Genomic DNA, 16,335 nt, shown 5'->3' with positions numbered 1-16,335 from the left:
TGATTTCCTTAAAATGCAGTTCTGGTTGAAGGGAGAAAAGAAACAAAGGTGATAAATGTGAGTTTAGGGCTTGGACAGGAGGGTTTCTTAGAAGATGATATGGAACTAAAGGGAGGGATGTAGCAGGTACAATGATGGTCTCAATGTTGGTGACACTACAGCCTTCCTCTTCCTTTCCCTACCCTTCTGAGCTACAGGGTCGGACTCTGTGCCAGAGGCACGGCCACTGTTGCTTGCCCCAGGTAGGCTGGCTGTCCCCCCAACAGTACCCAAACAGGAGTACTTATTGTCAAGGTGTAGAGCCACTCTCTAGTACCTGACTCTTCCCCTTCGCCCTCCTAACTGTGGCCTCGGTGTGACCACCTGCCTGTAACTCCTCTCTATCAACTCCTCACTCTCCCTGACCAGACGAAGGTCATCGAGCTGCAGCTCCAGTTCCCTAACACGGTCCCTCAGGAGCTGCAGCTCGGCGCACCTGGCACAGATGTGGATGTCCGGGAGGCTAGGAGACTCCAGGACCTCCCACATCCAACACCGAGAACAAGCTGCCCTCACACTCATACTTCCCCTTTCCTCAAATAACAGGAAAAACGGAAACCTAAACCTACCTTGCCTCACCCGCTTCCGCCTAAGCCCGTTGAGCCCAAGCCCTTAAGTTTTCACTCTGCTCCCAGCTCTCTCCACTGCCTGCAAAACGACGCTGCCTGCTGTATAAGGCTGTGTTCTTTTTAAATCTTCCCTGCTTCCCTGCCCGATGTCACATGCCTGCGCAGTCCTGCCTCTCTTAACTCCGATGAGAAGAAGAAAAAATCAAAATGGCTCCCGCCGCACTCCCGCTCCAATTCTCAGCCTTCCTTCTCCAAATTCAAGTTCTGGTTAGGAACTTCCACCCACAGAGACTCCATAGACAACCACTCCATGACTTTCTCCTTTTCTGCAGCCGTGACACTATCTCTGATCAACAGTGCCACTCCCCCACCTCTTTTGCCTCCCTCCCTGTCCTTTCTGAAACATCTAAAGCCTGGCACTTGAAGTAGCCATTCCAAGTCTCTGTAATGGCCACAACATCATAGCTCCAAGTGCTGATCCACACTCTAAGCTCATCTGCTTTATTCGTGATACTTATAAGTGTTCCTTCATCTTACCCTTTTGGAAGTCCAAAATCAGCTCTTTTGTCTTACTGACGTTGAGTGCCAGGTTGTTGCTGCGGCACCACTCCACTATTTGGCATATCTCAGTCCTGCACGCCCTCCGTCACAACTTGAAATTCTATCGTCAGCAAATTTGAGCTATGCCTAGCCACGCAGTCATGTGTATATAGAGAGTAGAGCAGTGAGCTAAGCACACACCCCTGAGGTGCACCAGTGTTGATTGTCATGGAGGGGGATATGTTATCACCAATCTACACAGATTGTGGGAGAGAGGTCCAGTAGAGAGGTCATGTTGCAACTCTACAAATCTCTGGTGAGACTGCACTTAGAGTATTGTGTTCAATTCTGGTCACCTCATTATAGGAAGGATGTGGAAATTATGGAGAGGGTGCAGAGGAGATTTACCAGGATGTTGCCTGGTTTGGAGAACAAGTCATATGAAGCAAGGTTAGCAGAGCTGGGACTTTTCTCTTTGGAGCGTAGAAGTATGAGAGGGGACTTGATAGAGGTCTACAAGATTATGAGAGGCATGGATAGGGTGGATAGTCAGTAGCTGTTTCCCAGGGCACCAATAGCAAACACCAGAGGGCATATGTACAAAATTAAGGGAGGGAAATTTAGGGGAGACATCACGGGTAAGTTTTTTACACAGAGAGTTGTGAGTGCCTGGAATGACTTGCCAGGGATGGTGGTGGAGGCTAAAACATTAGGGGTATTTAAGAGCCTCTTGGATAGGCACATGGATGAAAGAAAAATGGAGGGTTATGGGGTAGTGTGGGTTTAGTACTTTTTTTTAAAGATTATATGGGTCAGCACAACATGGAGGGCTGAAGGGCCTGTACTGTGCTGTAGTGTTCTATGCTTCTATGGTTTTTAAATCATTGGGTTTGTTTTTAGCATTTTCAGCTGAGCTTACACAACTGCTGGGGTAGAGAATTCAAAAGTCCATCTTCCCTAGGTTGAAGAAATCTTGATTTACAGTATCTCAGTCCAAGTTGGCCTTTTCGTTATTCTCAAACTGTTCTCAGAATCAGAATCAGGTTTATTATCACTGTCTTATATAACATGAAATATGTTGCTTTGTGGCAGCACTACAATGCAAAGATGTAAAATTACTAAAAATGACAAAATAAATAGTGCAAAATGAAAAGGAATAATGCGGTTGATTGGGTTCATGGATCGTACAGAAATCTTCTATCAGAGGAAAAGTAACTTTTCCTGAATTGTTGAGTGTGTGTCTTCGGGCTTCTGTACCTCCTCCGCGATGGTAATAACACAAAGAGGGCACACCCCGAAAGGTGAGGGTCCTTGATGATGGATGTTGCCTTTTTGAGGCATTTCCTCTTGAAGATGTTCTTGATAGCTGGTAAGTTTGTGCCTGTAGTTGAGCTGGCTGAATCCACGACCCTCTCTACATGAGGGGTCCACAGACCCCTCGGTTAATGGTGGAGATCCATGGCATACCAAAGGTTGGGAACCCCTGCTCCACACCCTCTTGTGACCCTGTGCATTGGAGCCTCCACACCAGGCTCTGATGTGACCAGGCAGGTGTTCTCCACTGTACATCTACAGAAATTAGCAAGTATCTGTGGTGACATACCAAATCTCCTCAAACTCCTGATGGAGTAGAGCCGCTGGCGTGCCTTCTTTGTGATTGCATCAATGAGTTGGGCCCAGGACTGATCCGCTGGGATGATGATGCCCAGGAACTTAAAGTTGCTAACCTTTCCACTGCTGACCCCTCAACTAGGATATGTTCGCCTGACTAACCCTTCCTGAAGTCCACAATCGTTTCCTTGGTCTTGTGATGTTGAGTGCAAGGTTGTTATTATGATGCCACTCAATCAGCCTATCTCACCCCTGTAGAGGGTTGTAGACTCAGCCAGCCATCTGAGATTTTACCAACAGTGATTTCATCTGTGAATTAATCAATGATGTTTGAGCTGTGCTTAGCAGTTGTTAGTCAGGGAAAACATCGTCCTTGCTTCTAGCCTACCCAGCCCTTTCAGAATTTGTAAGTTTCTATAAAATTTCCTCCCAGGCTAAAGAATAAATTCCCAGACACTTAATCTCCTATCATACCTATATGTTGGATTTCAGTGACTAAAAGCACATTTAGACTTTACTGAACATTATCACAGCCCAATCTTTCACCATTTAATAGATACTCTCCACCAAAGTGGCTTATCTCTCATCTTTACACATTACGTTCCATCTGCCATGGTCTTACCTACACCCTCAGCTTAACTATATTCTTTGAAGACTCTCTACACCTTCATCTGTTCTCACAGCTTGACTAGCAAAGAACAAGTTAAGACAAATTGCCTGTTTCCATACTATATGATTCTTTATCACTGTTCTTACCCTTAAACAAATCATTGATATCATTTGCAAATAACCCAGGCACCAGTCCAGCCTGTCAATCTGTAAAGGTGCTGATTATTCCCACTATCTGCTTTCTGCCCAATAGCCAATTCTCAATCCATGTCAGTACATTACACCTATTTCCATACTCTATAAACATGTTAACCAACCTTTCTGAACACCTGGAAATGCAATCTCAAAGAACTCCAACAACTTAGTCAAGTATGATTTCCCCTTCATAAATCTATGTTGGCTCTGTTTCACTCCTATTATTTTTCCAAGGTGTTCCATAATTGCATCCTTTGTTTTGCATTCCGTTAATTTATCTACCACAAATGTTAAGCTAACGGGCCTGTTTTCTATCTCCATTCTTTCCCAAATAGAAAAGTCACGTTTGCTGTTATCCAGTCCACAAATTCTACAATTTACAGAAACTTGAGAGATGGTAACCAGGGCATCCAGTATCTGAAGCCATCTCCTTCAAAGCTTCTATCAATGTGTCATCTTTTGGGCATCAAATCTAACAAAGGCTCGGTTGGTTGATGACAATATTCCATGTTAACGTTGGTTGTGCAAATCAGGTGTACATGCTCATTGTGTCAATTATGTCAATTTTTATACCAGTGGAATGAACACAGAGTGGTGGCCACATACAGAAATCGTGCAGTTCCTGAACTAGTTTAGGCTCACTTATGGGACTGGTGTATTTAGTGAACACCCATTCCAAATACATATAGGCATTTCATAACCTAAAGTCATTCTGACTGCATGGATTTCAAGTAAATCTTGCTTGATCTCATTGTAGAATTTTAAAAGTGGTCTTCAATTACTTATGACCATATAACCATATAACAACTGCAGCACAGAAACAGGCCATCTCGGCCCTTCTAGTCCATGCCGAATGCTTACTTTCACCTAGTCCCACCTACCTGCACTCAGCCCATAACCCTCCATTCCTTTCCTGTCCATATACCTATCCAATTTTTTTTTTAAATGACAAAAATCGAACCTGCCCCTACCACTTCTACTGGAAGCTCGTTCCACACATCTACCACTCTCTGAGTAAAGAAGTTCCCTCTCGTGTTACCCCTAAACTTTTGCCCCTTAACTCTCAACTCATGTCCTCTTGTTTGAATCTCCCCTACTCTCGATGGAAAAAGCCTATCCACGTCAACTCTATTTATCCCCCTCATAATTTTAAATACCTCTATCAAGTCCCCCCTCAACCTTCTACGCTCCAAAGAATAAAGACCTAACTTGTTCAACCTTTCTCTGTAACTTAGGTGCTGAAATCCAGGCAACATTCTAGTAAATCTCCTCTGTACTCTCTCTATTTTGTTGACATCTTTCCTATAATTCAGTGACCAGAACTGTACACAATACTTCAAATTTGGCCTCACCAATGCCTTGTACAATTTTAACATTACATCCCAACTCCTATACTCAATGCTCTGATTTATAAAGGCCAGCATACCAAAAGCTTTCTTCACCACCCTATCCACATGAAATTCCACCTTCAGGGAACTATACACCATTATTCATAGATTACTCTGTTCTACTGCATTACTCAATGCCCTACCATTTACCATGTATGTCCTATTTTGATTAGTCCTACCAAAATGTAGCACCTCGCACTTATCAGCATTAAACTCCATTTGCCATCTCTCAGCCCACTCTCCTAACTGGTCTAAATCCCTCTGCAAGCTTTGAAAACCTACTTCTTGTTAATTACAATTAACATTGAGTTTTCTAAACTGGTAATTTTACCCCTTCCCCCTCTCTCTTTTCCATTGCTCATTCTGGTTCCACTCTCAACCCTTCTCTTCTCCTCACCTATCATCTCCCTCTGGTGCCCCTCCTCCTTCCATCTGTTATCTCCTATCATATTCCTCCGTCTTCAGCCCTTTACTTTTTCTGCCTATCCCCTTACAGCTTCTTAATTCACCCTCCCCCAACCATTCTCCTTCCCCCTCACCTATCCAGCTTGTACTCTTCCACTCCCCCACCTTCTTATTCAGGTTTATGCCCCTGTCCTTTTCAGTCCCGTTGTAGGGTCTCAACCCAAAACATTGACCATTTATTCCCCTCCATAGATGCTGCTTGACTTGCTGGGTTTCTCCAGCAGTTTGTGTGTGTTCTTCAACTACTTGCAAGTTTCTTGGGAATCCATTGAAGTAGAGTTCATTGGGGTCACCTCAGAGCTGTAGCAATTGCTGAAGTGAAGATTTCTCTGGAAGTGAATGTGGTTTAATATTGTTTGTATATACTAGTAAGGAATTGCAGCATGCAATCATTAGCCTCAGTGTTGTTGAACTGGATAAACTAGTTTTGGTTGTGAGATAATAGGCATCTGGTAGAGAATATTCTCACTCTAACCAGGTTTTTCTTGTTGCATTTAAAGCACTTTGTTAGTTTGTTAACACTTTGTTAGTTTAAATCTTCAAGTATGTTCACGGGTGAAATGACACGAGACTGAGTATTCTGTTAGCGTTCTGCTGAGTTTCCAATTTGTGAAGCAGAGGAGTGCAAGTGCAGGTCTCTTTCATAGAAGGTGGAGAGACAAGAGACTGCAGGTGCTGCAATCTGGAGCAACACACAAAAAGCTGAAGGATGTCAGCGGGTCAGGCAGTATCTATGGAGAGTAATGAACAGTCCACATTTCGTGTCAAGCGGACTGGACCTGGACAGATGAAGGATCCTGACCGAAAACGGCAACCATCCACTGCCCTCCATAGAGTGCTGCCTGATTCATAAGATACACTTAAAAGTATTCAGGAAGCAAAATCTTTGTTGTCTAGTGTAACTTGTAGGCTAGTACCCAAGATGGAGCTGACTAAATTTACATCACTCTGCAGCTTCTTTCAGTCCTGTGCAGTAGCGCTGTAGCCCCCCCCCCCCCCATACCAAGCAGCGATGCAGCCTGTCAGAATGCTCTCCATGGTACATCTATAGAAGTTTTTGAGTCTATTTGTTGACATACCAAATCTCTTCAAACTTCTAATGAAGTATAGCCACTGTCTTGCCTTCTTTATAACTGCATTGATGTGTTGGGACCAGGTTAGATCCTCAGAGATCTTGACACTCAGGAACTTGAAGCTGCTCACTCTCTCCACTTCTGATCCCTCTATGAGGATTGGTATGTGTTCCTTCATCTTACCCTTCCTGAAGTCCACAATCAGCTCTTTCATCTTACTGACATTGAGTGTCAGGTTGTTGATGAACAGTTATAATGTGGAATTAACAGGATGGATGGAGGAAGAACTGATGTTGCTACAAAATGACTTCGAACTGAAGCCAAGGTTGAAAAATCGTATCAAGACTTTAGGTTGCAGAAAGAAATCTCTGAACGCTATCCTGCACTGTGGAAAAAGGTCAAGACGTTCTATATTGCCTTTCCAACATCGTATTTCGTGGCACACAGTTTCAGTGCAGTCATTCGACTTCTTTCAACTGTTACGTACCCGTGACACGTGACAGTGGTACCCTTGTCACGTGACTGGGGTTGAAGTTATACTGGACATGAGGTAATGGTGGAGTGAGGTCATTTTCCCGCCAGTAGAGGTCATGTGACAGGTTTTTTCTGCAGGGTATAAAAGGAAGACCCACCCTGTCAGGTGGGGCAGTTCGTGGCTGGATTTGCCAAGATGACTTCATATCACTGTGTGATTTAATGTGATGACGCAGTTTAGTTAAAAATGAAGTTTTATATAATGCCTAAAGTTTAAAAGGTCAGAGCCAACGGTTTCTTTGCTAAGGGAGAGTGAAGAAAAGTTTGGAAAATGGAGATCGAGAAGAATCGATTTTCGATGGATTGACTTCGACCTTGTGTGATCCTCATTCGGAAGGATTTCGTTTACTATTCTCACGATAGTCTCCGCTGGAAAAAGCGGGAGATTGAGAATATTGTGGAAGGAAGGTCAGTCACTTTAAGCTGTTATATTGAATAAAATTCGACGTGGGAGTTCGACGCTGGGAATCGAAGGACATCGACGTGGAAGAGAATTTACATCGCTTTAAAAAGTCTCTCCTTTTAAAAGTACCGTGAGCTTTTGAACTGTCGGCATATCGTTCTTTGAACTGTTTTCATTCGGCAATTCGCTTTGGAGAACTGTTTTTTTCAATACTACTTTAAAGACTGTTTGAGACTGCAAAGCTATTAAGAACTGTCTGACCAGCTGTCAGCAGCTGAGCTCGGACCATTGTTTGGGTTTGTTTACTTTTGAAGGGGGTTTGTTATCAGTGTTTAATAAACGTGTTATTTGTTATAAAACCCCTTGCCTAACTCATCTATAATTATTGTTGCCTGAATACGTAACATAATTATGGGGGCTACGTTCGGAATTGAATTGTTTGAGTTTAATAAGTTTTTTGAATTTTGAGTTGGTGTTTTGGTAACGGGGTTTGCTCGATTTTTTTTTGTTTGATTGGCTTGTGAGTGGTATTCGGCAACGATGAATATTGATGAGTTTCTGGATTCGCCAGTCGCGGATTTGTTAGCGAAGGCGAAAAAAACTGAAGTCTCTGAACTTGCTAATCGGTTGCATCTTAAAGGGGTTTTGTCAACTACATCAAAAGCTGTAATACAGAGAAAGATCGCATCACATTTTGTGGCTTCGGGTCATTTTGAAGAATCGATTTTAGAATCGTTTCCAATAAGTAATCTGGAGATGCAGTTGCAAATTGAACAAATGAGGTTGGAACAAAGTAAAGCAGAGTTAGAAAGGTGTAAATTGGAAGCTGAGCAGAAGAAAAGAGAATTTGAATATGCAATGGTGAATTTAAGGTCTGAGAATCAGTCTTCTGATTCTAGAAAACCGTTTGTTGCTAGCCAAGAAATTAAATTGGTCCCTCCATTTAGTGAAACAGAAGTGGAAAGATATTTTCAACATTTTGAAACTATTGCTCGGATGTTAGAGTGGCCGAAAGATAAATGGTCAGTGTTATTACAGAGTGTAATCAAAGGCAAGGCACGACACGTTTACACAGCTTTAACTGCTGCGCAAGCATTAGATTATGATATTGTGAAAGAAAATATTCTCAAATCATATGAATTGGTCCCAGAAGCGTACAGGGAAAGATTCAGGAGTTTGAAAAAGTCTGTGGAAAAGACTTATGTGGAATTTGGCTATGATAAAGCTATGTGTTTTGAGAGATGGGTTTCTTCTAAAAATGTAAATGGGGACTATGAGACATTGAGAGAGCTGATTTTGATGGAGGAATTTAAAAGAAGCATTCCTGTTGAAGTAAGGACCTACTTAAATGAGAGGGATACTGATAAATTGCAGGACTGTGCTAGATTAGCTGATGAGTATGTTTTAATCCATAAGAATAAATTTCCTCAGGGTAGAATTTTTAAGAGGAAAAATAATATGAAGACTCCAGGTAAATCAGAAATTAAATCAGAGGTTAATGAGAGAGGTAAGGAGGAAGGAAAACCTGTGAAGGAAAGACAGTTTGGTCTTATTTGTAACTATTGTAAGAAGCCTGGCCATGTAATAGCTAACTGTTTCAAATTGAAAAAGAAAGAGAAGGAAGCAGTTACAGATGCTTGTGTGCAACATACTGAAGCACCTGTAAAGTTACAGGGTTTGGTAAACACAAATGAGGATTTGTTAGCATCTGACAAAGTTAGAAAGGGATATGATCATTTTATAACTGAAGGGTTTGTATCCTTGAAAGAAGGATCTACTCTGGTGCCAATAAAAATTCTTAGGGATACTGGAGCTTCTCAATCACTGATGTTAGATAGTGTGTTGAAGTTTAATGAAGAGAGTGATACTGGTGAGGTAAATTACATAAGAGGTGTTGGAAGTGATTTTATGCCTGTACATTTACATGAAGTAAATTTAAAGTCAGGGTTAGTTACAGGATTTGTTAAGGTAGGATTATAGCATAGCTTACCTGTGAAGGGTATTTCTTTATTGTTAGGTAATGACTTGGCAGGTGGACAAGTTTTTCCTGAAGTGCATTTGACAATGGAGTCAGAGGAACCAGAGGTGAATTCTAACACAGATTTTTCTTGTGTTGTGACTAGAGCTATGGCTAAAAAAATTGATGTGCAGAATGAGGTTGTTACTCATGACTGTTCAACTCAGGATTCGAGTTTTGAGGATGTGTCAGAGACTTTCTTACCTTCGTTGTTTGAACAAGATTCTGGGAGTAAGTCTGACTATGAAGATTTATCTCTGTCTCGGAAGGAGATGATAGCAGAGCAGAATAGAGATCCTGAGATTGTAAAATTAAGGGAACAAGCTTTACTAGGTAGTGAAATTGAGAAGGTGTCAGTAGGATATTACTTGGAAAAAGGAGTGTTGATGAGGAAGTGGAGGTCGCCTACAATTCCTGCAAGTGAGGAATGGAATGTTGTTTATCAGGTAGTTGTTCCTAAAGTTTATCGGAATGAGATTTTGACTTTAGCTCATAGTGTGCCTTTAGGTGGACATCAAGGGGTAAGGAAAACTGTGGACAAGATTTTAAAACATTTTTACTGGCCTGGTCTAAGAAAAGATGTGGCGATGTTTTGTAAGACGTGCCATACTTGTCAAATTGTGGGTAAACCAAATCAGGTTACACCAGTAGCTCCATTACAACCTATTCCAGCATTTGGTGAACCGTTTTCTAAAGTTATTGTAGATTGTGTTGGTCCATTACCAAAGACAAAAACTGGTTATCAGTATTTGTTGACTATCATGTGTACTTCGTCTAGGTTTCCAGAGGCAGTACCACTTAGGAATATAAAAGCTAAAACTGTGACGAAGGCTCTTATAAAATTCTTTACTTATTTTGGATTGCCTAAGGAAATACAAACTGATCAAGGTAGTAATTTTATGTCTGGATTGTTTCAACAGATAGTTTATAAATTGGGAGCTAAGCAAATCACTTCGTCTGCATACCATCCAGAATCGCAAGGTGCCTTGGAGAGGTTTCATTCTACTCTCAAGAATATGATTAGGACATATTGTGTGGAGAATGAAAGTGACTGGGATGAGAGTATAAACTTACTTTTATTTGCTGTAAGGGAATCGGTACAGGAATCTTTAGGGTTTAGTCCATTTGAACTTGTGTTTGGACATAAAGTTAGAGGACCTTTAGCTTTATTGAAGGAACAATGGATTAGTAAGGAAGTGCATACTAATTTGTTGGACTATGTTTTGAAATTTAAGGACAGGTTACATAAAGCTTGTAGCTTAGCCAAGGAAAATTTGAAGTTGGCTCAGGAGAAAATGAAAACTTGGTATGATAAGGAAGCTAGGATGAGGATGTTTAAGCCTGGAGATAAGGTGTTGGTTCTTTTCCCAGTGCAGACAAATCCTTTACAAGCTAGATTTCATGGACCTTATGAAATTGTGTCTAGAGTTAATGATGTGGATTATGTAATAAAAACTCCAGATCGTAGAAGGTCAACACAACTTTGCCACATAAATATGATTAAACCATATTTTGAGAAACAATCTGATACTGTGACTGTTGTGGTTAGTGAGAATGAGTTGGATTTAACTGGGAACATGATAGATGATTCATCTGACTTTCATTCTAAAACTAACATTGTTTCTGTTAGGTTACTTAATTCGACTATTTTGGAAAATATGGATGAGAAATTAGCACATTTACAGCTAGAGCAGAAACAACAGATGAAGGAATTGATTTTTAAGTATAAGGATTTGTTTCCAGATGTTCCGAGAAGGACTACTATAGCTTCACATGATGTAGATGTTGGAGATGCCAAACCTATTAAACAACATCCATATAGGATGAACATGGAAAAATGTGAACTTGCTGAGAAAGAAATTGAATACATGTTAGAGAATGATATATGTTAGTACAACTCAAAAACCACTTATTGTTTACACTGATCATAATCCGTTAGTTTTTCTGAGTAAGATGAAAAACAAAAACAGAAGATTGTTAAATTGGAGTTTGATGTTACAAGAGTACAATATTGTGATAACTCATATTAAAGGTAGAGATAATGTGGTTGCTGATTGTCTATCTCGATGTTGAATGTACAATGTTTTTTTTTTGGAGTGGTTTTTTTTATTGTAACACTCCTACTGTATTGTATATTGTGTATGTTATATAATTTATACCTTTGTTTTTTTTTGGGTTTTTTTTTGTAAGTAATTGTTAAAAATTTTTGTTCTTGACAGACCAAAAATGTTTTTTTTTTGGAGGGAGGTGTTACGTACCCGTGACACGTGACAGTGGTACCCTTGTCACGTGACTGGGGTTGAAGTTATACTGGACATGAGGTAATGGTGGAGTGAGGTCATTTTCCCGCCAGTAGAGGTCATGTGACAGGTTTTTTCTGCAGGGTATAAAAGGAAGACCCACCCTGTCAGGTGGGGCAGTTCGTGGCTGGATTTGCCAAGATGACTTCATATCACTGTGTGATTTAATGTGATGACGCAGTTTAGTTAAAAATGAAGTTTTATATAATGCCTAAAGTTTAAAAGGTCAGAGCCAACGGTTTCTTTGCTAAGGGAGAGTGAAGAAAAGTTTGGAAAATGGAGATCGAGAAGAATCGATTTTCGATGGATTGACTTCGACCTTGTGTGATCCTCATTCGGAAGGATTTCGTTTACTATTCTCACGATAGTCTCCGCTGGAAAAAGCGGGAGATTGAGAATATTGTGGAAGGAAGGTCAGTCACTTTAAGCTGTTATATTGAATAAAATTCGACGTGGGAGTTCGACGCTGGGAATCGAAGGACATCGACGTGGAAGAGAATTTACATCGCTTTAAAAAGTCTCTCCTTTTAAAAGTACCGTGAGCTTTTGAACTGTCGGCATATCGTTCTTTGAACTGTTTTCATTCGGCAATTCGCTTTGGAGAACTGTTTTTTTCAATACTACTTTAAAGACTGTTTGAGACTGCAAAGCTATTAAGAACTGTCTGACCAGCTGTCAGCAGCTGAGCTCGGATCATTGTTTGGGTTTGTTTACTTTTGAAGGGGGTTTGTTATCAGTGTTTAATAAACGTGTTATTCGTTATAAAACCCCTTGCCTAACTCATCTATAATTATTGTTGCCTGAATACGTAACACAACACATCAAAACAGACTGCAAAATACTGAACGTGGGAATCTGAGACTCCTTCCGAATGACATTCAGTGCGATATTGAGAAGGGGATATCACTGCACCGAGCCCGTCCATCTCAACGAAAGCTGAAAATCAATGAAGTGCACAGTTGGACTACTGATGTATCCTCTAAAATTGTTGATGAAAATTGTTTTTACTGGAATTAAATAAAGAAATAATTCTATTTGCAGTTTTAAATAGATTTGAATATTTTTGCAATAAAGAAATTATTTTATTTGTAGCTTTAAATCGATTTGAATATTTTTACAATTGCTTGTCACTGCTTTGAATTTGCAGTTCCTTTTTTTCACTGAGCATTGCAAATTAATTTTATGAATAGTATTTTTATGTAATGGCTAGAAAGGGAGATTGGGTCTAGGAGCCAAGGGGGCGGAAACCTAATAAAGTTTGGGAACCACTGGTCCAGATGGAGGTTGAGTTTCTACAACAGTTAAGAAGGACCGCAAAGGTAGTAATCTCGGGATTACTGCCTGTGCCACGCGACAGTGAGAGTAGGGATGGAATTAGGTGGAGGATGAATGCGTGGCTGAGGGATTGGAGCAGGGGGCAGGGATTCAAGTTTCTGGATCATTGGGACCTCTTCTGGGGCAGGCGTGACCTGTTCAAGAAGGACGGGTTACACTTGAATCCTGGGGGGACCAATATCCTAGCGGGGAGGTTTGCTAGGGCTACAGGGCAGACTTTAAACTAGTAAGATGGGGGGGGAGGCAGAAATCAATTTGAGGAAACTATGGGAGAGGAGGTTAGTTCACCAGTAGAGCAAGTAAGTAGACAGTGTGTGAGGGAGGAAAGGTAGGTGATGGAGAAGGGATGCGCTCAGCCCGAAGTTGTAGGGGAGAAGAAAGAAAAGGATAATAAATTTGAATGCATTGTTAGGGATGAAAAGAGAGGAGGAGGTGGAGAGTATCTTAAATGTATCTATTTTAATGCTAGGAGCATTGTAAGAAAGGTGGATGAGCTTAAAGCGTGGATTGATACCTGGAATTATGATGTTGTAGCTATTAGTGAAACATGGTTGCAGGAAGGGTGTGATTGGCAACTAAATATTCCTGGATTTAGTTGCTTCAGGTGTGATAGAGTAGGAGGGGCCAGAGGAGGAGGTGTTGCATTGCTTGTCCGAGAAAATCTTATGGCGGTGCTTTGGAAGGATAGATTAGAGAGCTCCTCTAGGGAGGCTATTTGGGTGGAATTGAGGAATGGGAAAGGTGTAGTAACACTGATAGGAGTGTATTATAGGCCACCTAATGGGGAGCGTGAGTTGGAAGAGCAAATGTGTAAGGAGATAGCAGATATTTGTAGTAAACACAAGGTGGTGATTGTGGGAGATTTTAATTTTCCACACATAGATTGGGAAGCTCATTCTGTAAAAGGGCTGGATGGTTTAGAGTTTGTGAAATGTGTGCAGGATAGTTTTTTGCAACAATACATAGAAGTACCGACTAGAGATGGGGCAGTGTTGGATCTCCTGTTAGGGAATGCGATTGGTCAGCTGACAGATGTATGTGTTGGGGAGCACTTCGGGTCCAGTGATCACAATAGCATTAGCTTCAATATAATTATGGAGGACAGGACTGGACCTAGAGTTGAGATTTTTGATTGGAGAAAGGCTAACTTTGAGGAGATGTGAAGGGATTTAGAGAGAGTGGATTGGGTCAAGTTGTTTTATGGGAAGGATGTAATAGAGAAATGGAGGTCATTTAAGGGTGAAATTATGAGGGTACAGAATCTTTATGTTCCTGTTAGGTTGAAAGGAAAGGTTAAAGGTTTGAAAGCGCCATGGTTTTCAAGGGATATTAGAAACTTGGTTCGAAAAAAGAGGGATGTCTACAATAGATATAGGCAGCATGGAGTAAAGGAATTGCTCAAGGAATATAAAGAATGTAAAAGGAAGAGATTAGAAAAGCTAAAAGAAGATACGAGTTTGGTTTGGCAAATAAGGTGGAAGTAAATCCGAAAGGTTTCTACAGTTATATTAAAAGCAAGAGGATAGTGAGGGATAAAATTGGTCCCTTAGAGAATCAGGGTGGTCAGCTATGTGTGGAGCCGAGGGAGATGGGAGAGATTTTGAACGATTTCTTCTCTTCGGTATTCACTAAGGAGAAGGATATTGAATTGTGTAAGGTGTGGGAAACAAGTAAGGAAGTTATGGAACCTATGACAATTAAAGAGGTGGAAGTACTGGCACTTTTAATAAATTTAAAAGTGGATAAATCTTCGGGTCCTGACAGGGTATTCCCCAGGACCTTGAGGGAAGTTTGTGTAGAGATAGCAGGAGCTCTGATGGAGATCTTTCAGATGTCATTAGAAACAGGGATTGTGCCGGAGGGTTGGCGTATTGCTCATGTGGTTCCATTGTTTAAAAAGGGTTCTAGAAGTAAGCCTAGCAATTATAGACCTGTCAGTTTGACATCAGTGGTGGGTAAATTAATGGAAAGTATTCTTAGAGATAGTATTTATAATAATCTGGATAGACAGGATCTGATTAGGAGTAGCCAGCATGGATTTGTGCATGGAAGGTCAAGTTTGACAAACCTTATTGAATTTTTTGAAGAAGTTACGAGGAATGTTGACGAGGGTAAGGCAGTGGATGTATTCTATATGGACTTCAGCAAGGCCTTTGACAAAGTTCCACATGGAAGGTTAGTTAAGAAGGTTCAGTCATTAGGTATTAATGCTGGAGTAATAAAATGGATTTAACAGTGGCTAGATGGGAGATGCCAGAGAGTAGTGGTGGATAATTGTTTATCGGGATGGAGGCCGGTGACTAGTGGGGTGCCTCAGGGATCTGTTTTGGGCCCAATGTTGTTTGTAATATACATAAATGATCTGGATGATGGGGTGGTAAATTGGATTAGTAAGTATGCCGATGATACTAAGGTAGGAGGTGTTGTGGATAATGAGGTGGGTTTTCAAAGCTTGCAGGGAGATTTATGCCGGTTAGAAGAATGGGCTGAACATTGGCAGATGGAGTTTAATGCTGAGAAGTGTGAGGTTCTACATTTTGGCAGGAATAATCCAAATAGAACATACAGGGTAAATGGTAGGGCATTGAGGAATGCAGTGGAACAGAGAGATCTAGGAATAACAGTGCATAGTTCCCTGAAGGTGGAGTCTCATGTAGATAGGGTGGTGAAGAAGGCTTTTGGAACGCTGGCCTTTATAAATCAGGGCATTGAGTACAGAAGTTGGGATGTAATGTTAAAATTGTACAAGGCATTGGTAAGGCCAAATTTGGAATATTGTGTACAGTTCTGGTCACCAAATTATAGGAAAGATATCAATAAATTAGAGAGAGTGCAGAGACGATTTATTAGGATGTTACCTGGGTTTCAGCACTTAAGTTACAGAGAAAGGTTGAACAAGTTAGGTCTCTATTCATTGGAGCGTTGAAGGTTGAGGGGGGATTTGATTGAGGTATTTAAAATTTTGAGAGGGATAGATAGAGTTGACGTGAATAGGCTGTTTCCATTGAGAGTAGGGGAGATTCAAACGAGAGGACATGATTTGAGAGTTAGGGGGCAAAAGTTTAAGGGAAACACGAGGGGGTATTTCTTTACTCAGAGAGTGATAGCTGTGTGGAATGAGCTTCCTGTAGAAGTAGTAGAGGCCAGTTCAGTTGTGTCATTTAAGGTAAAATTGGATAGGTATATGGACAGGAAAGGAGTGGAGGGTTATGGGCTGAGTGCGGGTAGGTGGGACTAGGTGAGATTAAGAGTTCGGC

The sequence above is a fragment of the Hemitrygon akajei genome, chromosome 10 (genome assembly GCF_048418815.1).
Source record: "Hemitrygon akajei chromosome 10, sHemAka1.3, whole genome shotgun sequence".
Taxonomy (NCBI): domain Eukaryota; kingdom Metazoa; phylum Chordata; class Chondrichthyes; order Myliobatiformes; family Dasyatidae; genus Hemitrygon; species Hemitrygon akajei.
Note: the sequence above shows the minus strand (reverse complement) of the source record.